This window comes from Mus musculus, chromosome 12, assembly GCF_000001635.26.
Source record: "Mus musculus strain C57BL/6J chromosome 12, GRCm38.p6 C57BL/6J".
Taxonomy (NCBI): domain Eukaryota; kingdom Metazoa; phylum Chordata; class Mammalia; order Rodentia; family Muridae; genus Mus; species Mus musculus.
Genome location: NC_000078.6, coordinates 23,469,602 through 23,493,082, shown reverse-complemented (window position 1 = coordinate 23,493,082; position 23,481 = coordinate 23,469,602). Strand labels below are relative to the sequence as shown.

At 46.0% G+C, this 23,481-nt stretch overlaps 1 protein-coding gene and 1 pseudogene across 1 annotated transcript in view; both read left to right on the top strand.

Annotated features, from left to right (window-relative positions):
• The window catches only part of Gm40862 (predicted gene, 40862), a 238,401-nt gene that overhangs the window by 141,763 nt on the left and 73,157 nt on the right, over positions 1-23,481 (top strand). The gene's annotated exons all lie outside the window — the stretch shown is intronic.
• Gm9286 lies at positions 8,069-13,690 on the top strand (annotated as a pseudogene).

Here is a 23,481-nt window from a genome sequence, read left to right as displayed (position 1 = left end):
TGGCATGTACCCCTGTCTTAGATTGGGATGGTTCTGAGATCTGGGTGCCCGTCATTGACTGTCCGGCCCTTATTAGCACACCTTATTCCCAATTCAGACCAAAGCCACAATATGTACTTAGAATGCTTCTTGATGAAGATTAATAACTGCCACCTGCACTGTTGGAGGCGAGGCTGTACACCTGCTGCAGTCAGGCTGACCTGCTTGAGAAACAAGGGTGGGACATTGAAAAGCAACAGTATAAAAGCTTCTTTGGAGAAGTCCAGGTACTCCACTCAGTTGCAAATTAGCAACAATCAAGCTTAGACTTAGAGCTCCCAGTGTGGGGAAGGTGGCTTTGAGAATTGCAGAAAGGCTGCAGCTTCTCTGGGGGTGGAGGCTGTGCTCCAAATTAACTTTTCAGCTAAAGAGGATTTTTAGCCATAATCAAGGTTACAGTCATACTTACTAGAAGATTCAGGATCTGTGTCCAGTTGACAAACTAATCTCTCAGGCAGCAATCACGCTCCATCTTCTTTTAGAGAAAAAACACTGATGGACCCCTTCCCCAGATTAGGACATGGATCGTTAGTTAATGGGTCCCGCCACTTTACCATGGCATAAGAACTAGAAGAAACTGGATGCCAGTGGCAATCCGCTGCAGACTGACCTTTAATATCAGTTTGCAAAAAATTTAGAACAAATAAAGCAAAAGCAAGATGTGCCTTTGGTGACCTTGGGGGATATAACTGCCCCTGTTTTGTCTTTAAAAGCCAATTTTTTAAAGTGTGATGAGCACGTTCAACTATTCCTTGTCCTATGGGGTTATAAGGAATTCCACTTTTATGTTTGATGCCAAATTCTTTACAAAATGAAGTAAAATTTTTGCTAGAATAGGATGGCCCGTTATCTGTCTTAATAAGTTTAGGCAATCCCATGGCATTAAAGGCTTGTAGGCAATGATCAGTTACATTTTTGGAGGCTTCTCCAGTATGCAGAGAAGCAAAAAGAAATCCTGAACAAGTGTCAATACAAACATGTATATATTTTAATTTTCCAAATTCTGCATAATAAGTTAACATCCATTTGCCAAATATGATTAGTCATAAGACCTTGTGGATTAACTCCTAAATGTGGCACTGGAGATAATGTAATAATGTAATTTAGAACATTGTTTTAAATCATTCTTGCCTGCTCCTTAGTGATCTTAAGGTATGGCTAGAGAGATAAAAATTTTCATGATCACGTTTGGCCAAAGCAACAGGATCTGAAATTAAGGCTTCTCCTATTAGAGCTATGTCTATGCAATCATTGGTGAAGGTACAGCCTCAGTTGCAATTGATGGCCCAGGACTGAAGGGGTCATGCAGTGTTTTGGAGATGCCAGTACCATGAGATGACCACCAAGAACAGCAGCAGCAGTGGAGTACAGGTATCTGGAGCCTAGAGGACAATGCGTGTGCTACAAAGGGCATGGCTGGAGAAGTGACCCAAACCCTTGGAGGAGCCCAGAAGATTGTGAGTTGAATCCCAGACATTGGATGGTTGGAGATTGATTTTTGCTTTTGATTGTGACTGTGCCATGATATTTTCCCTCTTGAAGGAAGAAACTATTTCAGTGGAGCCCACAGTTAAGAGACTTTTAATTGTAAAAAGACTTTGGATTTTTAAAAGAGATGGATATTTTAAAGAGATTGAAATTTTAAGAATATGTAAAGACTGTGGGATGTTTAAAGTTATTTAGACCTTGGGGATGAATAAGAATGTAAGGGTTGAGGCTTACTAGTGATGTGTTTGTGTGTCAAGTTGACAAGGGGACAATTGTACTGGCTAGTTTTGTGTCAACTTGACACAGCTGGAGTTATCACAGAGAAAGGAGCTTCAGTTGAGGAAATGCCTCCATGAGATACAACTGTAAGGCATTTTCTCAATTAGTGATCAAGGGGGAAAGGCCCCTTGTGGGTGGGACCATCTCTGTGCTGGTAGTCTTGGTTCTATAAGAGAGAAGGCTGAGCAAGCCAGGAGAAGCAAGCCAGTAAAGAATATCCTTCCATGGCTTCTGTATCAGCTCCTGCTTTCTGACCTGCTTGAGTTCCAGTCCTGACTTCCTATGGAAGTGTAAGCCAAATAAACCCTTTCCTCCCCAACTTGCTTCTTGGTCATGATGTTTGTTTAGGAATAGAAACCCTGACTAAGACAAGGAGACTTTTGCCATAACAATCCTGTAGGCACATGAATTATATTAAAAATTAACAGATGTAAAGGCAAAGAGTAATCTATATAAGCGACAAGTTGCTCTTCAATAACTTTTTCCACTTGTTGTAAGGGCAGCAATCCTTCTGAGGTTAGAGATCTAGGGGAAGTGGGATCAGAACTCCCTTTAAGAATATCAAATGAAAGTTTCAACTCCCCTATAGTAAGCTGTAAATAGGGCCTAATTTTTGAGAATCATTCAAAGTCCTTAAGTTGTGTCTGCAAATAATTATCTTCTGGGGAAAAGCAGCTTGATTAGTAAGTCTAAAGCCCAAATAATTATAAGGATCCTGAGTTTGTATCTCTTCAGGAGCTATCTGTAATCCTTTCTCAGCTAAAGCTTTTTGTAAATCTCTATAACACAAAAGCAAATCCTGGGGGTCTTTTCCCGCCATTAAAACATCATCTGTGAAATGAATGATGTAAATCATAGGCCATTGTTGTCTCACAGGCTGAATGGCTTGTGCCACAAACTTTTGGCATAGGTAGGACTATTAGCCATGCCCTGTGAGAGAACTGTCCATTGATATCTCTTCATAGGTTCCTTAAAATTTATAGAAGGTACACTGAAAGCAAATCTTTCACAATCCTTTGGATGCAAAGGAATTGTAAAGAAACAATCCTTCAGATCTACCACAATTTTATAATATCCTTTGGGAATGGCTACTGGGGAGGGAAGTCCTGGTTGTAAAGGTCCCATAGATACCATGGTCTCATTAACTTCTCTTAAATCTTGTAACAATCTCCATTTACCAGATTTTTTTCTTGATAATGAAAAGGGGACAGAGATTCTACTAAATGTCCTGCCTCTAGTTGCTCCTGCACTAGCAAAGAAGCGGCTTTTATTTTTTCTTTAGGTAAAGACCACTGATCCACCCACACTGGAATATCAGTAAGCCATTGAATTTTATCAGCATGGGATGCAGGCAAGATAGTGGCCATTACCAAAAATACTCCAAACCTCTTGTGTTAGAGTGAGGTTTAGGATCTTCAAAAGTCTTAATTCCTTGCCCCTTCTTTTTTAGTCCATGACCAGGCAAAAGTCCCTGTCTAAGCATCTGCTTAATCACCATCTCATTAGGACTGTACATTATAATGCCCATCTGTGATAAGAGGTTTCTTCCCCATAGAGTTACAGGCAAATTTGACATAATATATGGCTGAATTTGTCCTGATTTCTCTTCCCCATCTCTCCAGGTTAGCAATTTGGAGCTTCGTTTTGGGTTACTAGCATAAACAATTCCTTGAAGGTGAGTAAGTGTATCAGTCAAAGGCCAAGTTGAGGGCCAATCCTGTCCTCTAATAATTGTTACATCAGCTCCAGTATCTATCAATCCTTCAAAGCTTTTTCCATTAAATGTCAATTTAAGGTTAGGTCTCTGATTAGTAATAGCTTGAACCCAATTCACATCAGAGGAGTCAAAACCACCTTGTCCTCTCTCATTCTTAACAAATCTGGACAGTGTTGGATGTAGAGGAATTAAAACAAGTTGAGCAATTCTTTGATTAGCGGGTACAGTTATAACTGCCGGGAGGAGGCTGCAGTAAGGAGATCTTCAAGCCATTGGGAAGGGAATGGGAAATAAGGGAAACGAATCCTCTCCTCCAACACCTCCAAGGCTGTCTGCACTGCAGCCTCCTCCCGGCAGATATCTGCAGAGCAGGTACCAGGAGTTTGGCATTTCAGTAGCATCTGTTAGATGATAAATCACAGACACAGCAGTGATGTGTGTTCAGTGAGGTGAGTGGATGCTGCGTGCATGACCTGGAAACCAAGGGTCTTTGGCAAGGCTGTGGGGAGCAGGGCTGTTGATCATGAAGAGGAGCCACAAGCACAGGGCTAGCTATGGTGGCAATGCAGCTGTTTCCACATGGCCCTCTCTGGGACTGTCATACTAGCACAATCCCATAGCAGGGTATGCTGGAGTCAGGTCCTGGCTCACTTAGGAGAGGTTCAGCAGTTCTCTGACGGTCAGTTCTCTGGTTAGCAAGATGTATCTGATGGGTGAAGTTTCTTAGAAGACCCCAGTCCAGACACACGTTATAAGTCTCCCTGTGTTAATGGTTCTTTGGTGAGACCTTGTAGCTACATGGCTTCACCAGGTCTAGGTCTTCTCTCTCCAATATTATTATTTGATCAGGGGACCACACACACACCCCACAGCTTGGTCCAACCTGGCTTCTCTACCTTTCACCTCCTACCACTCCAAACTCTGCCCTGTTTTCTGGGGCCCCCCATCCACCTTGTCTCACACAGATGTATCTCCTGCCTGAAGGCCTCCCGAGGGCCTGCCACTGACAGAGACATCCAAGCAGCCACTTTCCTGGACTCAGCTCATTGTCCCTTCCTCTAGGTACTCCAGTTCCCTTCTCCATCCCCTGCCCTCCTTTCCCCTCTCCCTCCCTCCCTCCCTCCCTCCCTCCCTCCCTCCCTCCCTCCCTCCCTTCCTTCCTTCCTTCCTTCCTTCCTTCCTTCCTTCCTTCCTTCCTTCCTTCCTGTGAGATAGGAAGTGAGTGTAACAAGAAAACAGAGGATCTGTCAGTCAGCCATCACCGGGGGATTTGAGAGGGCCTGCGCCCCTCTATGCAGGCCCTCCAGGACCATAGTTCTGCCTTTTTTGGATTTGTTTTTTGTTGTTGTTGTTGTTTTCAAGACAGGCTTCTCTCTCTGGAGACCAGGCTAGCATGGAGCTCAAAGTTATCTGGCTGCCTCTGACTGCTGGGATTGGAGCTGTGTGCCAGCGCCAAGGCTCTGTCTCTATTTCTTGTTCCCGAAGCCCCTCACAGACAGGGCTTAGTCTATAGTGTTCTATCAACTCGGAGGTTCTTAGACATGCCACCAGTCAAGAGATAGAGGCTGGGCCACTGTGATTTGGGGATGCTTCTTCTTTGAGTAGAAAATAAAATATAAGGGGACTGGGATCCTGGAGAGAGGGATCTTGCTGTTCTTGCAGAGGACCTCAGTTCAGTCTTGTTCCCTACACCCACATGGTGGCTCACAACTTCTGTAACTCCAGTTCCAGGGATCTGACATACTATTCAGGTCTCAGCAGGTACCAGGCACACATGCAATGTATTATATAACAAGAAAAACATTTGTAACATACTATATAAGTACATATTATTAAAGCATTGAAGGAGAAAAAAGGAAATGAACACGTGGACACATTTCAACATTTTTTTTTTTGGTGGTGGGGGCGGGGTGTTCGAGACAGGGTTTCTCAATGTAGCCCTGGCTGTCCTGGAACTCATTTTGTAGACCAGGCTGGCCTTGAACTCAAAAATCCGCCTGCCTCTGCCTCCACATTTCAACATCTTAAAACTGCAAATGATCCAAGCCCGGTGGATCACAGCTGTAACTGCTAGACAGGGGAGGCAGGAAGGTAAGGGTGCAGGTCATCCTCAGCTACATAGTAAGGTTGAAGCCAGCCTGAGCTACATGAGACCCTATCTCAGAAAACAAATAAAATTACAAAGGAAAACACGACAAAAGGGCCTCCAAGGTCCCTGACCATACAGCCAATTCCCCTCTTCACTCAACTTTACCATTTTCTGTAAGTTCTTCCAGAGGAGGCCTCCACAGACAAAGCCATCTGACCTTTTCTCAAAGATGGCAGCTGTCATCATGTGCCTTTGTGCAAGATCTTCTTCCATTGGTAGATCTCTCTCTCTCTCTCCCTTCCCCACCCAGTGTGTGTGTGTGTGTGTGTTTGTGTGTGTGTGTGAGAGAGAGAGAGGGGAGGGGGTCTTTGTGTAGTCCTGGCTATCCTAGAACTTGCTCTGTAGCCCAGGCTAGCCTTCCTTGAATTCCTATCTATCTGCTTCTGTCAGTGAGTGCTAGAGTTAAAGGCATGCACCACTACTTGCCTGCTTGTTCTCTTTCTTTTAATATAATTTTTTGGAGACAGGGTCTAGTGTAGCCCAGGCTAGCCCTGAATTGCTATATAGTCTTAGATGACCTTGAACTCCTGATAATCCTGCCCCCACCCTCCGGTTCTGGAGTTACAGATATGTGGCACCAGGCTAGCTCTGTTGATGGTTATTTCTAATCAAGATGCTGTGGACATTTGAGTTGGTTGTTTGTACAGGGGAGAACGTGTTTAGATAAGTAAATGTGTGCTTTGAAAGGCAATATCAAGCTGCCATATGTCTGTGTTGGACAAGGAACTTTAAATATCTCCTAGTGGTGTAGAGAAGTAAATAAAATATGTACATAGAACGGTAACAGCCTGGGAAAGAGGTGAAGAAGACAGGGGCGGTAGCAGATAATACTGAGTGCATGTCTCATCTTCCTAAACAGGACCTAGCACCTAGTGCTTAGAATTCATAAGCCTCTGAGCAATTCAGAGTGGTTTCCTTTGGGACTTGGGTAGAGGAGACTCACCCACACTAGTTCTTCTACACATTTCAAAAATAACTGAGCTATTGCAGGTGTGATACTGTGAAGGAAAGAAACCAAAATTGAGGTAGGGAAGTGAACGAGCATTAATGTCCAGTGACCAATCACGGCAGGATCTCACACTTGGGCCTTGTGGGAGACTGCAGTGGGGTGTGCTGGCCAATGAAGCACAGACCTGAATTTCCATGGGGGCTGTTTCAGCTGGTAACATTCACATCGACATTTACCGACAATTGATGCAATTCTAGATGTCCCTGGCAGAACAATATCTCAGAGGCATAATAAAGAGTGGGGACTCCCATAAGGTTCCCAGGTGTCTCTTCTAGGGTTAAAACAGCATGGCATGTGCTGGTAACTTTTCCCAGCATTATATGGAGGGGGACAGGGAGGTCTTGGAGGGTCTAGAAGCTCCCTGTCAACATGCTTCAAAGCTATAATACCTGGGTCCCCATAAAACCCTACTTACCCAGATTAACCCAGAAATCTGGATAAGAATGGTATTTTAAAATGTCATTTATAAAATTAGGGTTGCTGATAAATGAAGTTGAACTTTGAAGGGCCATAGCCATGTTCCTGTTCTCTGGAATCATCCCTGAGTCCACTCAGAATGGGTGTCAACCTAGTTCTAAATTTACCCTAGCTGTGTTAGGTAGGAATGTGAACCACTAGCATCCACCTACACAGGCAAGATTTATTTACTATGCAGCATCAGCAAATGTATCTGTGACAAGGAAACAAACAAAAAGAGAAAAAGAACTAGATGTTCAAAGCGAGGAGTCAGGATTGGGTCCATGAGACCCCTTTGCCCCAAGCTGATGAGCTGAGGGGTTTGTCTCGATCCTGCTTCTTGTTTAACCCTTACAGGACATTTGACAATGCTTCATTCCACTGATTTTAGGTTGTCTCTCCCTGTCCCTTTATACCACGATTCTGCATGCATGCTCCAAGTAAACTGTATTTAGCCATACAAAGATATTCTTTCTGTCTTTCCTAGAGTGTTCTGGGTTTTGCCATGTTATATAGAACCATTTTGTACCTCCTGAGGAGAGACATCCTGGAAATGCTAAAAGTCAGAGCTTGCACTATCATGGTCTAGAGTTCTTCTGTCCCAGAAGATCTCAACCTGTGTTATCATAACCCCTTTGAGGATCAAATGACCCTTTCACAGGGAGTTACCTAAGACCCTCCTGCATATCACATATTTACATTATGATTCATAACCAAAGCAAAATTACACTTATGAAGTAGCAATGAAAATGACTTTATAGCTGGGAGTTCACCACAACATGAGGAACTGTTTTAAGGGGTTGCAGCTTTAGGAAGGCTGAGAACCACTGCTGTAATAGATGGCACTGGACATACAGAGGATATTGCTTAGCCAGCATGGTAGTAGGGTGTGATAGGAAGCCAGACTTGGGGTTTCAGGTACCCACAGCTCACCTTGTGTCTTGGCCTTGCAGGTTTAGTCTCCACTGCCAGCTGCCATGGGCAAGCAGAACAGCAAGCTGGGTCCTGAGGTGTTGCAGCACCTGCGGAAACACAGGGAGTTTACCGACCATGAGCTTCAGGAGTGGTACAAGGGCTTCCTCAATGAGTGTCCTACTGGCCACCTGACTGTGGACAATTTCAAGATCTAGGCCAACTTCTTCCCCTACAGAGATACATCCAAGTTCGCTGAACATGTCTTCTACACCTTTGACACCAACAGCGACAACACCATCGACTTCCGAGTGTTCATCATTGCTCTGAGCATGACCTCTCGGGACAAGCTGGAACAGAAGTTCAAGTGGGCCTTCAGCATGTCTGACCTAGACAGCAATGTCTACATCAGCTGCAGTGAAATGCTGGAGATAGTGCAGGTACCTGCACTTGACAGGGCCTGGAGCATGGGGAATGCAGGGATCCAAGACCCCATCCCCGCCCTCATACACCAGGTCATTCCTCTGCCCACTTGCTACCTGGTGTACTAAAGGACTGTATGTCTTTGCAGAGAGTAACGATAAAAGCCAAGCATCTATCGATTGCTTGCTGGACATCAGGCCCCAGCTGAGCTCATCCATCAGGTTTATTCACACAGTTTAAACAAAACAAAACAAAACAAAACAAAAAACCTCTAATGAGATCTGAGGCTCAGATAGGTGATTAAGAATTGTCAAAGCAAGAACTGGGAAAGTGGCTCAGTGGGGAAGAACACTTGATACCCAGCATGAGGACCTGAGTTCTGATCCCAGCACCCATGGAAAAGCCAGTAGTGGCTGAGCATGCCTGAAACCCTAGAACTAGGGGACAAGTGAGTCCCAGAAGCTTGCTGAGCAGGCAGCCTAGCTACAATGTTAAGCCCCGGCCGGGTTCAATGAGAGAGTAAAGGGAATATTGTGAACACCGGGATTCCTGTTTGGCCTCTGCACGGGTGGGTGTTCATCTGCACACACATGTATAGCATACACACACATTAGCTGTCTGTAGGGCTTCGTATAGAAATCAGAACGACACAGTAAAGGATGAGTCAGCAGTCAGTTCTTCACAGGAGCGATGCTTATGTGCACCCTGCATCCTTCCTGCTCCATGCTCTAAACCATCTCTGTATTTGGTCCAGTGAGCTGACTCTATGGTTAAAGGTGAATGCTACCAAGCCTGGCAGCCTGAGTTCGATCCCTAAGACCCACATGGTAGGAAAAGAGGACGAGCTTCCACAAGTTGTCCTCTGAATTCCATGTGAGATCATCTCTCCCAAATAAATAATTACATACATCCATAAAATAAGTAGTTATATACAGTGATTAAGACAATGGCTATAGATGTTAATAATAATTTGTATTATTTGGGAAATAACAAGAAACTGTCTGTGTATCTCCAGTTTCATTTTCTAGACCATTTCCCACCTGGAGTTTTTTGGATCTGCAGATTCAGGACCCATGGGTGGGCAGGGCTCAATGTATTTCCCCTTTGACCTTCCCTCCAGGATTTCCCAGCTCCCCACCAAAGATCTTCCTTTCAGACAGACGCTTTGACCCACAACCTCCCCTCTAATCTGAACCAAGAGCCCTCCATTCTTCCACACCCCAACTGTATCCTGTGCTCTTGAACGTCACTTAAACTTTCCTGGCTCCCTTTGCCCAGCACCTTGTCTGTGAGACTTGTTGTGATGAGAGAAGGGTCCTGACTCAGCCCTGTCCATGCTCCTTGGTTAGCAGAGCGAGAACCATAACCCACCCTCCATCCTCCAGAGCACACTCACAGATGCCCCTTTGCAGGCCATCTACAAGATGGTGCCCTCCGTGATGAGGATGCCCGGGGACAAGTCCATGCCCAAGAAGCGAACAGACAAGGTCTTCAGACAGATGGACACAAAGAAAGATGGTAGGAAACATGGCAGGAGTGAGCAGGTGGGGATGGAGGAGGGGATTGGGAGAGGGGGTGGGGGTTGGGAGAGAGAAGTAAATGAGCCTGTGAAAATGTTGATGGCACAGAGGTGTTTGGGATATACCCTCTTCCCTATGCAGGCCTGCCCTTTTCCAGCCCACTTGATTCAGCTCTGATTGAGGGAGGGAGACTAGAATTCAGGGCCAGGTACACCTAGCCTGCATCCTGCACCCTTCCTAGGGCTCTATAACCATGGGCATTGTCAGTAGACCCTCTGAGCTGTAGGCTTCATCCCTGTTGTCTGAGTTAGGGTTTCCATTGCTCTGATGACACACCATGGCCACAAGCAACTTGGGGAGGAAAGGGTTTATTCACTCACAGTTTCCATATAACAGTTCATCATCAAAAGCAGTGAGGGCAGGACTCAAACAGGGCAGGAATCTGAAGGCAGGAGCTGATACAGAGACCATGAAAGGGTTGCTACTTACTGGCTTGCTCCCCATGGCTTGCTCAGCCTTCTTTCTTATAGAATTCAGGATCACTAGCCCAGGGTTGTACCACCTATACTGGGCTGGGCTCTGCTCCATCAATCATTAGTTAAGAAAATACCCTCTGGTCAGGCATGGTGGCACATGTCTTTAATCGGGGCTCATAGGAGACAGGAGGCACTCTGTGAGTTCAAGGCTGACCTGGTCTAAAAAGTGAGTTCTAGAACAGCCAGGCTGTTACATAGAGGACCCTGTTTCAATAAACAAAACAAAACAAAAGGGAGGAAAGGAAGGAGAGAGGGAGGGAGGTTGAGAGACAGGGACAGAGAGAGAGAGAGAGAGAGAGAGAGAGAGAGAGAGAGAGAGAGAGAATGAATGAGAGAGAGAGAGGGAGGGAGAGAGAGAGAGAGAGAGAGAGAGAGAGAGAGAGAGAGAGAGAGAACATTGCCCTACAGGTTTTCCTGCAGACATTTTATACAGACATTTTCCCAACTGAGGCTCACTCTTTCCTGATAACTATAACTTGTGTCAAGCTGACATAAAATTAGCTAGCACACATGTTGACAGAAACAGTGGTCTTACTATTTCCACAAGTATATATGCAGAGGGGAGGAAGGTCACACTGGTGGCTGAGAGGTGAGACACTGAATCAAGGGGCTTTGAGTCTCGACATTCTAAATGGCCGTCCACGCCATCATCCAGGGATGTGAGGTTCCCCGGATACTCATGGGGCTCATCAAACATAGAAGCCACTGAGCCTCATTGTACCTAGGACTCTGAGGTTCTACCACAGCTGCAAAGCGGCAGGTCTCAGGAGCAGGTGAGGTGGTGAGAGGTCCTGCTGTGCCTTGGCTGAGTTTCTCACAGGACCTCAGCAAGGGTGAGGTAGCTGCATGGTGAGTTGATTCTGCCAGTCTGTGGCTTTGTAGAGCTAAGACTGGTTGGGTTTTGTTCCAACAGGAAATGCAGCATTAAAGCATGAAAGGTTCCCCGGGTCCCACTGAGATTGAATGTAAGCTAATGCACAGGAAAGAGCAGTGAACAGCCTCCAGTGCTCTGTGCAGATGAGCTGAGGACCGGGCTCCGCGGGACTCAAGGCTCCTGTGGAACTGTAGACAGCAAAAAAGCTTTCCAGACAGCAAGGAAATGCTTTTCAAAACATGTCCGCACACAAAGTAATGCAGCCTCTTGCCTGGTGCTGCCTTTCAGCCATTTTCTAAAGTGTTCTTTACTCTCTTGTGTACTCTGACACAGAGGCTTGTGTTCCAACAGACAAAACTGAGGATGCCCACTTCCCAGGCCTGCCTTTCTTCTCCGTGAAATGGGGATAAGCCCACTTGTGTGGGTGTGAGTCTAAAGTAGCACTATGTTGGTGGCACACTTAACATGGAAGGCCATTGTTTCTGATTGTCAAAGCCAGGAACTTCACCAGTTTTAGAGTGGAGACTGCGTCCCCACTGTGCACTTGTCCAATTGTTTGTGTCTCACAATGGAGGCCATTGAGCACATACTCTGCCCTGTAAGCCAGGGGCCACTTGACACTCAAGAGATGAGAAGTCTGGGCTGTCAGAGAAACTGGTACAGAATAGAACAAGAATAGGACAGCAAAGGTGGATAGCTCTCAACACCCGAAGCTGGCAAGAGTCTACACTTGGGGGCGGTGTGAAAGTTTTAATGTCAACTTGACTCAGTTTAGAATCACCTCAGAAGTCTTTTTTTTTATTTTTTTTAATTTTAGATTTAGTATTTATTTTCTACATTAGCATTTAGCTGAATGTATGTTTGTATGATATTTTAGAGGCCAGAAAAGGGCACTGAGTGGTCCTGGAACTGGAGTTACAAATGATTGGGAACCGCCCTATGGATGCTGGGGACTTTATCCAGGACCTTCTGCAAAAGCAGCAACTGCTCTTAATTGCTGAGCCATCTCCCAGCTCTAGAGGAGTCTATTTTGCTTGTTGGTTTGTTTTTTAGAGACAAGGTTTCTCTATGTAGCACTGGCTGTCCTGGAACTTGCTGTTTAGACCACGTTGGCTTCAAACTCAGAGATCCACTAGTCTGCCTCCTGAGTACTGGGATTAAAGATGTGTGCCAAAACTGCTCAGCTCAGAAGAATCTTACTGAAGAATTATCTAAATCAGTGGTTCTCAACCTCTGGGTTCCAACCCCTTTGGGGAATCAAATGAACTTTTCCCAGAGGTAGCTTAAGACCAACAGAAAACACAGATATTCATATTCAGATTCATAACAATAGTGTAATTACGGTTATGAAGTAGCAGTGAAAATAATCTTATGGTTGAGGGTCACTACAAAACAAGGAACTGCATTAAAGGGTCACAGCATTAGGAAGGCTGAGAACCATCCATCTAGATCATGGAAGTCTATGAGCATGCCTGTTGGGGGTTGTGTTGTTGGTTAATTGATGTGGGAAATCCCAGTACTATACTCTAGACAGGGGGCCTGAACAGTGTAATAAAGGGAAGAGAAGAGCATCAGAAAAAAGTGCAGAGTATCATTATGAGCCAGGTGCTCATACCTCCATTCTCTCTGCCCTGTGAGGTTTTAAAGCCTTGACTTCCTGAAGTGATGAATTGTAACCTAGAAGTAAACCAAAGAAAACTTCCTCCCTTAAGTTGCTTTTAGTCAGGGGATTTTTATCACAGTAACAGAAATGCAATATGACCTGCAGCCATAATTTGTCGTGTCTCCCCCAGCTGCCACAGATCGTGGTGGCTCTCCAGGCCTCTAGGTAGGGCTATCAGCTTACTTCAGGCCACAGTGTTCATTACCAAACCTAACCTCATTACTAATGCTCAATCCCGACTACCTACACCTTGAAAGGAGAACCAGCTCTTACAAGTTGTCCTCTGACCACTTGTGTGCCTCAAAATGGCATACATCGCTGTGTGTGTGAGAGAGAGAGAGAGAGAGAGAGAGAGGGTGAGAGAGAGAGAGAGACAGGGTGAGAGAGAGAGAGAGAGAGAGAGAGAGAGAGAGAGAGAGAGAGAGAGAGAGAGAGAGAGAGGAGACTGGACATTGTCCATTTTCCAGAGGGTTCCAGACCTTAATCAGAGCACTGGCTAATCCTAAGTCTCCCTCTTCCATTCCTCAGGCAAAATGTCCCTGGATGAATTCAACAAAGGTGCCAAGAGCGACCATCCATTGTCCGGTTTCTGCAGTGTGATCCCAGCAGTGCTAGCCAGTTCTGAGGGGAATGGGCTTTTACACAGTTGTGAGAAACACAGGTTTGACTTGCCATCCTCAGCTTTGCTTGCAAAAGTGGTTTTCTCTGTGATTTCTCCTGCTCTCTAGGGACCTGGGTTCAGACAGCACATCATACTCACCTGGTCTGGCTGCATGCAGCTCCCTCCTCTATCTGACCCAATAGATGTCCCTCCCCATCCAGTCCAGGCTGGTTCCTTCCAAGGTTTCAAGTGTTCTCAGCTGTAGGGCTTCTTCCCTGCCCACAGAGGTCCTGGAGGCCCTTAAGGACACCAGACAGGACTTTTCAGTATCTTACCGAGACCAGCTGCTTTATTCTATGATCCCAGCTGACTTTGTGAGGATGAAAAAGATGGACAGTAGATAAGCAAGCCCTTCCTGTGCATGGCTCCACCTCCCTTGTTCATTTGCTCTGACCAAAGCTGCTTGCATGTATAAACCGTGATATCCTTACTTTTAATATATAAGTTTTGTATAAAGTGAGAAGGTTCAGCCCCTGTATTTAAAGCCTCTGACTGTTGTTAAAGCATGGTCCCCTGTGGCCTGTGATTCCCCCCACCCCCTAAGTCTGACTGTGCTGTGGTATTTATGTATTTATTTGCCTAATTACACAGGAGATACATGCATGCCCAAGGCTGTGAAAATCTGCCCTCCATCCTGCAAACACAGGTGTTCCTGTGTGCTCCATCCTTCCTTTCTATTGGTCTGGCACATTAAAATGATCAAATAAACCAAGGTCTGTGAGTTTCCTGTGTTGCCCCAAGCACCCTGTTCATGGTTCACTCTCCACTGAGTGTGGGATAAAGCAGATAAGTGGTAGACATGGGGAAAGTCCTTGAATGTATGGAACAGCCGAGAATTTAGTCAGATAGGAGTCCATGCCAGCCTTTCCCCACTCAGTGGGCTCCACACACAGCAAGGCCATTGGCCCTCCTGCTTAAAGCCACAGAACCTGTAGACTGAGCCCCAGACCGTCTAATGATGTTCAGGAAGCACCCACTGAGCACCTGTCCTGGGTGAGCACTGGAGACTCTGAGATTGGCCAGACATTGTCTTTGCTCCCACCTCACCTCAAGGAGAGAGTTGCTGTAGGCTAGAAGATGTTTTGGATATTGGACAGAAACAGTCGCTCAGGGCCAAACAGGGCCTGTGCCATGGCTAATGTCATCCAGCAGGTTCAGGATCACTTATTCAAATAATGGGGAATAAGAGGATAGATGGATGTGTCTGCCCAGATATGAAGACTTCTCTCTCTCTCTCTCTCTCTCTCTCTCTCTCTCTCTCTCTCTCTCTCTCTCTCTCTCTCTCTCTCTCTCTCTCTCTCTCTCTCTCTCTCTCTCTCTCTCTCTCTCTCTCTCTCTCTCTCTCTCTCTCTCTCTCTCTCTCTCTCTCTCTCTCTCTCTCTCTCTCTCTCTCTCTCTCTCTCTCTGTCTCTCTCTCTCTCTCTCTCTCTCTCTCTCTCTCTCTCTCTCTCTCTCTCTCTCTCTCTCTCTCTCTCTCTCTCTCTCTCTGTCTCTCTCTCTCTCTCTCTCTCTCTCTCTCTCTCTCTCTCTCTGTCTCTCTCTCCCTCTCCTTCTCTCTCTCTCCCTCTCTCTCCCCCTCTCTCCCTCTCCCTCCCTCTCTCTCTCTCTCTCCCTCTCTCTCTTTCTCTCTCTCTCTACCTTGCTCTCTCTACCTCACTCTCTCTCTACCTCACTCTCTCTCTACCTCTCTCTCTCTCTCTCTCTCTCTCTCTCTCTCTCTCTCTCTCTCTCTCTCCCTCTCTGCCACCATGTGGTTGCTAGGATTTGAACCCAGGATCTTTGGTAGAGCAGTCAGTGTTCTTAACCACTGAGCCATCTCTCCAGCCTTGGTAGCCTTCTCAAATGGAGAACCCAAAGACACACAAGATGTGAGAGTACAGTGAGGAGCAGAAATAAGAGCACAGAAATGGGGCGGCTGAGGCAGGAAAGTCATAAGTTCTAGGACAACTTAGACTCCATAGCGAGACCTCAGCTCAAAAATCCAAGAGCAGAGACCAAGTCTGATCTCCTAGACCCACATGGTGAAAGGGAAGAACCGACTCTCATAAGTTGTCCTCTGGCCTCCACCTGTGCTTACATTCCCAGAAGTCTGGGGACCTGACAATCACATCAGGAGTCCAAGGCCATTTCTAGCTACATACTGAGTTTGAGGCCAGCCAGGGTTCCATAGTGAGACCCCGTTTCAAAAACAAAATGTGACAATTGTCATAGAAAGTACTTATTAGTACTTGGTGGTTAAGAGCACTGGTGGCACTTCCAGAGGCCCTGAGTTCAATTCCCTAGCACCCACATATCAGCTCACGACTGTCTGTAACTCCTGTTCCAGGTGATCTGGCACCCTCACACAGACATACATACAAGCAAAACATCAATGCCTGTGAAATAAATTTAGATTCACCTTTAAAAAGAAAAGGAAGAACTTATTCAAGGAAGAAGCTGTCCTGTGACCAAACCCTGAGCTAGCCTTCTCCATGGGACCCCAGAACACCCACAGGATGTCTTGTTGGAAGTGAAGGTGCTAATCAGCTTTCATAGCCTTAGGGACACTACCAACACACCCCTAAGATTATAGTCCCACAGTCCATTTTCAAATCTAAAGATGAACTTCCTGTCAGGAAGCCAGGGCCATTCAAGCACGTGAAGGAAGCACCACCCAAAAGGGACAAAGTCTTGGTGAGCCTTGCAGAATGTGGCTTTTGCACTTCTGTGGCTGTGGGTGAAGCTAACCCCAATCCACACCTTGCTCTATACCAAACCTTGTAGCCAGACAGTGTTGGAGACAGTGGTAGCAGGAAGCCCAGAGAGGAAATGTCAAGGTGGGGAGGTGAGAGGTTGGAGGAAGTTTGGAAGCAAGGTGGACTCCTGAGCCCTCCTGGAGGTTCTAGCCAAACTCACCTGTTCTATTTCACTCAGTGGATTTTTAAGATGTATTTTATTATTTCAATTGTGGGCATGTGTGTGAGAGAGAAAGACTACATGCATTTGCATATATGCATGCAGGTGCCTGTGGAGGCCCAGAGCAAGATATTGGATGTCCTGAAGCTGGAGTTACTGGCAGTTGTAAGCCCTGGTACATGGATGCTGGGAACCAAACTCTGATCCCAGCAGAAGCGGTAAGTGCTCTAACCATTGAGCTTCTCTGCAGCCACACCTCATCCACTTTAAGTTTAGACCAGGCCAAACTCAATGAAATGCACTCAGAACAGTGGGGCAATTCTTACTAAAATGCCTTTGTACAGATGGTTCCTGCATCTGGACTGCCCTTCCCTCTTTGAATGGAAAACTCCTACTGACCCTGTGAAACCTTGTCTCTCTGTATCATTTGTGTAGCCTTCCCTGTCCCCCATACTTCCTTCTTAGTCTTACTAGCTACCGGTCAGTAAGAACTATATATGCCTTCCATTCAGAGGCTCTATTATGTTCCTCGTGGTTCACATATTTTTAATGTCCATGCTGGCCTAATTAGGGTCAGAACACTAGTCTGTTTTCCACTAGGTATTAAAAACACGAGTCTCCAAAACTTTAAGTGGTCCAGTCATGTTGGTTCACCCTTCTAATCCCAGCACTAGAGGAGCTAAGACAGGAGAATCTCAAATTTGAGTCCATGATTGCCTCCCCAGGAAGGCCCTGTCTCATAGAATGAGTGACGAGGCCTAAGTAGCTTGTTCTAGGTCCAGTAACTGACAAGGGACAGACTCAGGACTCAAACCCTGTGCTGCCTGACCCAGAGCCCCTTGATACTGTCACCACTGCTTGACTCTGTCCCTTTCCAAAGGGTGTGGGAAGCCTTGTCAGCTTCATCTCAGGGTCCCCTTGACCCCAGATTCTCTACACTAGACTTCTTTTTCTGGGAGCCATTGAAGTTGACTGAATTGTTCCCATTGGTAGGCCCAGGAACAGACTAACAAGGCTCTATTCCAAGATCCTCAAGAGCCACATATGGTACAACACTAAACGTGACCCCTAGATGGCAGTAGTGCACTACTCAATTGCTGATTCTGCAGTTTACAGAACTGTTTTTCCACTAGGTGAGTCTAGGGCTTCTATTACAGACCTCCAACATCAGAGTTCATGGATGGAAGAATTTATATGCTACTGAGTGACCAAAAATACATGGAGCAGAAAATTGATATAAAAAAGATAGGGTGTTTCCCTCCCCCTTGTTTCCATGGGAGTTCACTTGCTAGGTTTCTCAGAGACTGTCTCCGTAAGGAAAGACCCCTCAAAGTGTAGAATTCATCCAAAAAACAGAAGCACCCCCAATGGTGTCACTTGTGCACAGAGCTATGCTTTAGCCTCATGACACGGACTTCAGGGTCACTCCAGCGTCAGCTGCAGCTGTTAAATGTAATCGAAAAATCATGAAACTGTATTTTCTTTGATTCAAGCTAAAATTAACACAAGGCCCTGCAAAGCCTTCTAGACATGTAGACTTTTCTGGTAAATGAGGCTTAGAACTAGTCCATTGTGATTTCTAGGCTGGTTATTTACCACATGATGGACCACAGGGGGAGGGTACTCAGAAGTGAGTCTGAGCAGAAAGCCGCCTGGATGAAGGGTACAGAGAGGAGGATGGGGTAGGAAGGAAGGATGCAGAACCGAGGATGGGGTCAGGAAGGTTCATTATTAGGAGACCCAACGGTCACCTCCCCACAGAATCTTCTCTGCAATTTTCTAACCATAGGAAGAGCCATCAGTGACAGTGACAACACAGATCTACACATGACCTGAAATTGCATCAGATACCATGCATACAGCACACACACACACACACACACACAAACACACACACACACGATATGACAAAGCTGTGTGGATGGTAGCAGTGTCCCTATCCCTGACTTCAATGTCACTGTAGCTGTGCAGGACAGGACCAGGGGCTGAACCTGAAGGACAGATGTATGGACCCAGCTGCAGCTTCCCTTGGGTCTGTCATTACTCAAACATCAAAACTTTTATTTTATTTTTTTAACAGGGCTGTGGAGAGGCAATGGCTTAGTGCATAAAACATGCACTGTGTAGGCATGAAAACCGGAATACAGATCTCTAGAGCCATGTAATAGCTGGGCAGGTATGGCAGTTACCTGTAATCCCAGCATCTGAGAGACAGACGGGACATCCTCAGGGTCAGCTGCCTGGCTAGCTTAGTTGGAATCAGCAAGCTACACTTCAGGAGACCTGGCCTCAATAAATATAGTGGAGAGTGGGGTAGGGAGACACCCAATGTCTACCTTGAGCTGCCCACACATGCACATGTGCCCATACATATGGAAACACACATGCACAGTGCATATGCATACACATGCAAAAACATTAAAATCAGAAATGTAAAGAAATCTGTAGGCCCGGGTGTCTGTGACCAGTTCATTCTTCTGACCTCAGCTGAGGTTTGTAAATCCGTCCCTTTCCTCTCTACATATCCCCCAGATTTCTCAAACTAGTTTGACCTGAAGGAAACCCATCACTGCCTTGGTCCTGAATTCCAGGCCCACTCCAGGATAGAAACTGGGGTCCTCCTTAGCATCTCCTTCTACGTCCACTTAGAACAATGATTCTCAACCTTCTTAATGCTGCGACCCTTTAATACAGTTCCTCATGTTGTATTGACCTCCAGCCAAAATAAAATTTTTCCTTGCTACTTCATAACTGTAATTTTGCTGCTATTATGAATTCTAATATAAATATTTTTGGAGATAGAAGGGTGCCAAAAAGGTCATAACCCTCAGGTTGAGAACTGATAAATCTGCCTTGCTCCGGTTGGGGCTTGTTTCTCCATCTTTAGACCTGTCCAGAGTTTAGGCTCTATAACTCCTTCCATGGGTGTTTTGTTCCCAATTCTAAGAAGGGGCAAAGTGTCCATACTTAGGTCTTTGTTCTTTTTGAGTTTCACGTGTTTCGCAAATTGTATCTTGTATCTTGGGTATTCTAAGTTTCTGGGCTAATATCCAATTATCAGTGTGTACATATCATGTGAGTTCTTTTCTGATTGGGTTACCTCACTCAGGATGATGCCCTCCAGGTCCATCCATTTGCCTAGGAATTTCATAAATTCATTCTTTTTAATAGCTGAGTAGTACTCCATTGTGTAAATGTACCATATTTTCTGTATCCATTCCACTGTTGAGGGGCATCTGGGTTCTTTCCAGTTTCTGGCTATTATAAATAAGGCTGCTATGAACATAGTGGAGCATGTGTCCTTCTTACCAGTTGGAACATCTTCTGGATATATGCCCAGGAGAGGTATTGCGGGATCCTCTGGTAGTACTATGTCCAATTTTCTGAGGAACCATCAGACTGATTTCCAGAGTGGTTGTACAAGCTTGCAATCAAGCTGAGACGAAAGGATGGACAATCTAGAGACTTCCATATCCGGGGAACCATCCCATAATCAGCCTCCAAACGCTGACACCATTGCATACACTAGCAAGATTTGCTGAAAGGACCCTGATATAGCTGTCTCTTGTGAGGCAATGCAAGGGCCTTGCAAACACATAAGTGGATGCTCACAGTCAGCTATTGGATGGATCACAGGGCCCCCAATGGAGGATCTAGAGAAACTATCCAAGGAGCTAAAGGAATCTGCAACCCTATAGTTGGAATAACAATGTGAACTAACCAATACCCCCCCCCACCCCGAGCTCGTGTCTCTAGTTGCATATGAATCAGAAGATGGCCTAGTTGGCCATCAGTGGAATGAGAAGCCCATTGGTCATGCAAACTTTATATGCCTCAGTACAGGGGAACGCCATGGCCAAGAAGTGGGAGTGGGTGGGTAGGGGAGTTGGGGGGGAAGGGTACGGGGGACTTTTGGGATAGCACTGGAAATGTAAATGAAGAAAATACCTAATTAAAAACAAGAAAAAGAAAATAAAGGAAAATGCATAAAAGTTTAACTTAGAAAAAAAAAGAAAGAGTTCAGGCTCTTGACAATTGTCATCTTGAGCAATTGACACCGAGAATAGATCCAAAGTCCAGACCCAACACCCTGGCCAGGAGCCTTTCCTGGCAGAAAAATCACCTGGCATTGCACCCTGTGGGCTGGGCACCTGCCTTACAGGGTAGACCTGTGGTGGATACAGGGTTTGTCTTCGTAGGTAATGTCCTCCTCTTTTGTGGAAATTTTAGATAAACTCAGTGTCTGAAGACATGAAGATTTAAGGAGAGCTTCAGAATGACAGACAAGCAGTCTCTAGAGAGACCAGGTTCTGTCTGGTCAGAACCAACTAGCCAAACCTGATCCTCTGGTTCCAGAGCCAGGGCTGGCTCCAAAAGTCCACTCAGCACCTTTCAGGCTTTAGGCACCAGATAAGAGGCCTGGAGCAAGCTTCCAAGGAAGCAGGTGGCTACGTGATAGGGGAGTTTGGAATTTAAGGACATTTTGTATCACAACTGTCCTTCTCACCCACAACTAGGACCCATGTGATGTATGTGTGAACCCCCAAGTCACACAACTTCCCAAACCTTTCCTCCTTCCTTTGTGAAGTGAGACTAACTAAACACATGCAGCACTAAAATCGCTCCTCTGAGGAGACAAAATGGTACAGTTCCCTATAAGGTCTCAATGTCAAACAGAAACAAGATTTGCCAAAGTTCATTCTGTAAAGCCAATGAGTTTATTGAGCTTCCATAGAGAACATAAGGGGGAGGTGTTTGCAGTAGTGTGGGTGCTCCTCACCAAAAGGCTACATATAGAAAGCCTTTATCCTGCAGGGACCAGTTCTTCTCCATAGCCATATGGATGATGGAGCCCCACCTCTAGTCTTCCCAGATGTCCTGGCCATCTTGGAGGGTGTTTGTTTAAGCCAGGGTGGGGCAGTCTACCTCAAACCCACAGATGTGCAGGCTGGGATGCAGGAGATAAAGAGCAAGCAGGGACCAACCACACCCTAACTCTCTCATCTGTGTTTGCAGTTGTATAATCTACTGGTGTACGGACATAGCCAACAAGTTTGGATTTTAGTTGCTGCCAGATGTAGTCAAGATAACTGGCCAAGATCAGTGGTTATGGGGGTAAAGAGAGGCTGGGCAGCACTTTCTTCACTGGGGCCAGTTGGATACTAACTAGGATGGATTTTGTTAAGCCTGGAATGGTGCTGGCATGGAAGAGGTGCAAAGTGAGGGTTAACTGTGGCAGGGAGCTTGGATAGGAGGTCAGCAGTGAAGACAGTCAGTCCATTCAACAGACACAGTGCTCAGGGGCCAGAGCCGTGCCACAATGGTGGCTCTTGTCAGGAGTTCAGGCTCCACTGTGGAAATGGACATTGGGGGTCGGCTTTAATATGAAACTATAGCCTGCAGGGATGTGGTCTCTGAAGCGGTAGAGCGAAAACTTGAGGAATGATGCTTGGGAGTGGACCCCTCACTCTAATGGAGACTCCACACTCAGTCCTTCACTGAGCCACTTCTGACGTCCCCTAGGGCAGATCTCTTAAAGACAGTTGCTCAGCTCAGAGTGACTGAGCAATGCAGGCAGAGCTGGCAGGGTGTGCTGGTTTCTTTGGTGTCTGTGACCAAATATCTTCAAAAAGCAACTCATGGGAGAAAGGGTTTCTATGCAGATGATTTAAAAGGATGCAGTCTATCATGGCAGCAGGAAGCACAGAGAGATGAATACTGGGTCTCAGCTGGCTTTCTCCTGTTTATGCTCTCTGGAAAGCTAGCTGGGGGAATACTGCTGCCCATATTTAAGGTGGGTGGCTCTTCCCATTTCAATTAACCTGACAGATAATCCCCTGAAGACATACCCTGAGGCATATCTCTATGGTGATTCTAGATCAGTGGGTCTCGATCTCTGGGTCTCAGCCCCTTTGGGGTTGGGGGGGGGATCACATATCAGATATTTACAATCCGATTTGTAACAGTAGAAACATAAAGTTTTGAAGTAGCAACAAATAACTTTGTGGTTCGGGTCACCACAGCACAAGGAACTGTATTAAAGGATTGCAGTGTTAGGAAGGCTGAGAAGAGAATCGCTACTGTAGATCCTGTCAAACTAACAACGAATATTAATCAACCACAGAGGGTCAATCACAAATCTCTTCCAATGGAAATCCATCCATACCTGGCCCACTGAGTCTCACTGAGCTGATTCTTATAATTTGGGTAGAAGAAAAGTTGCCACCAATGTGTCTCCCCAGTGGGCACAGACTAACGACAGGGAGATAAAAATGCCTTTCCTGACTTCCAGTAACCACTGTGAGCATGGCTTGTCAAGGGCCTTGGAGTGAGGAAGGCCAACATTAGGCACTGTAACTCAGCGTGGAGATGACTGCCCCTACAGGTCTTAGGGCTGAGCAGAAATCAATGTCAGAGGACCAAAGGAGGAAGAAAACTCTATCGTGCTCAGGGCTGCATGGAAAAGGATTGGAGGTCACAGAGCCACAGTCCAGAGATGCAATTACACTGCACAAGTACTTAGAACTGACTGTTCCCTATGTTTGTCTCCAGCCATGAAAGGCAACTCTGTTAACAATGGTGTTCATGTTCAAGGTGTGGTTGATCCATTATTCCTGCACTAGTTGTCAGAGCATGGCGGCTAAGACCAGGACTATACGAGGCTTCCATTTGGAGTTTCAGCTGATACCTGCTAGCAGAGAGCTCCCAGGCCCAGAAAGACAGACATGCCACATAGTCCTGAGGTAGCCTCCAAGTTCTGAATGGAACCCTGCTCAGCTCACTGTGGGACCTGGAAGAGAGATGCCCAGTCTGACCTGGAATGTTCATACAGGTTGCCTGAAGCTGGTACGGGGAGTTAT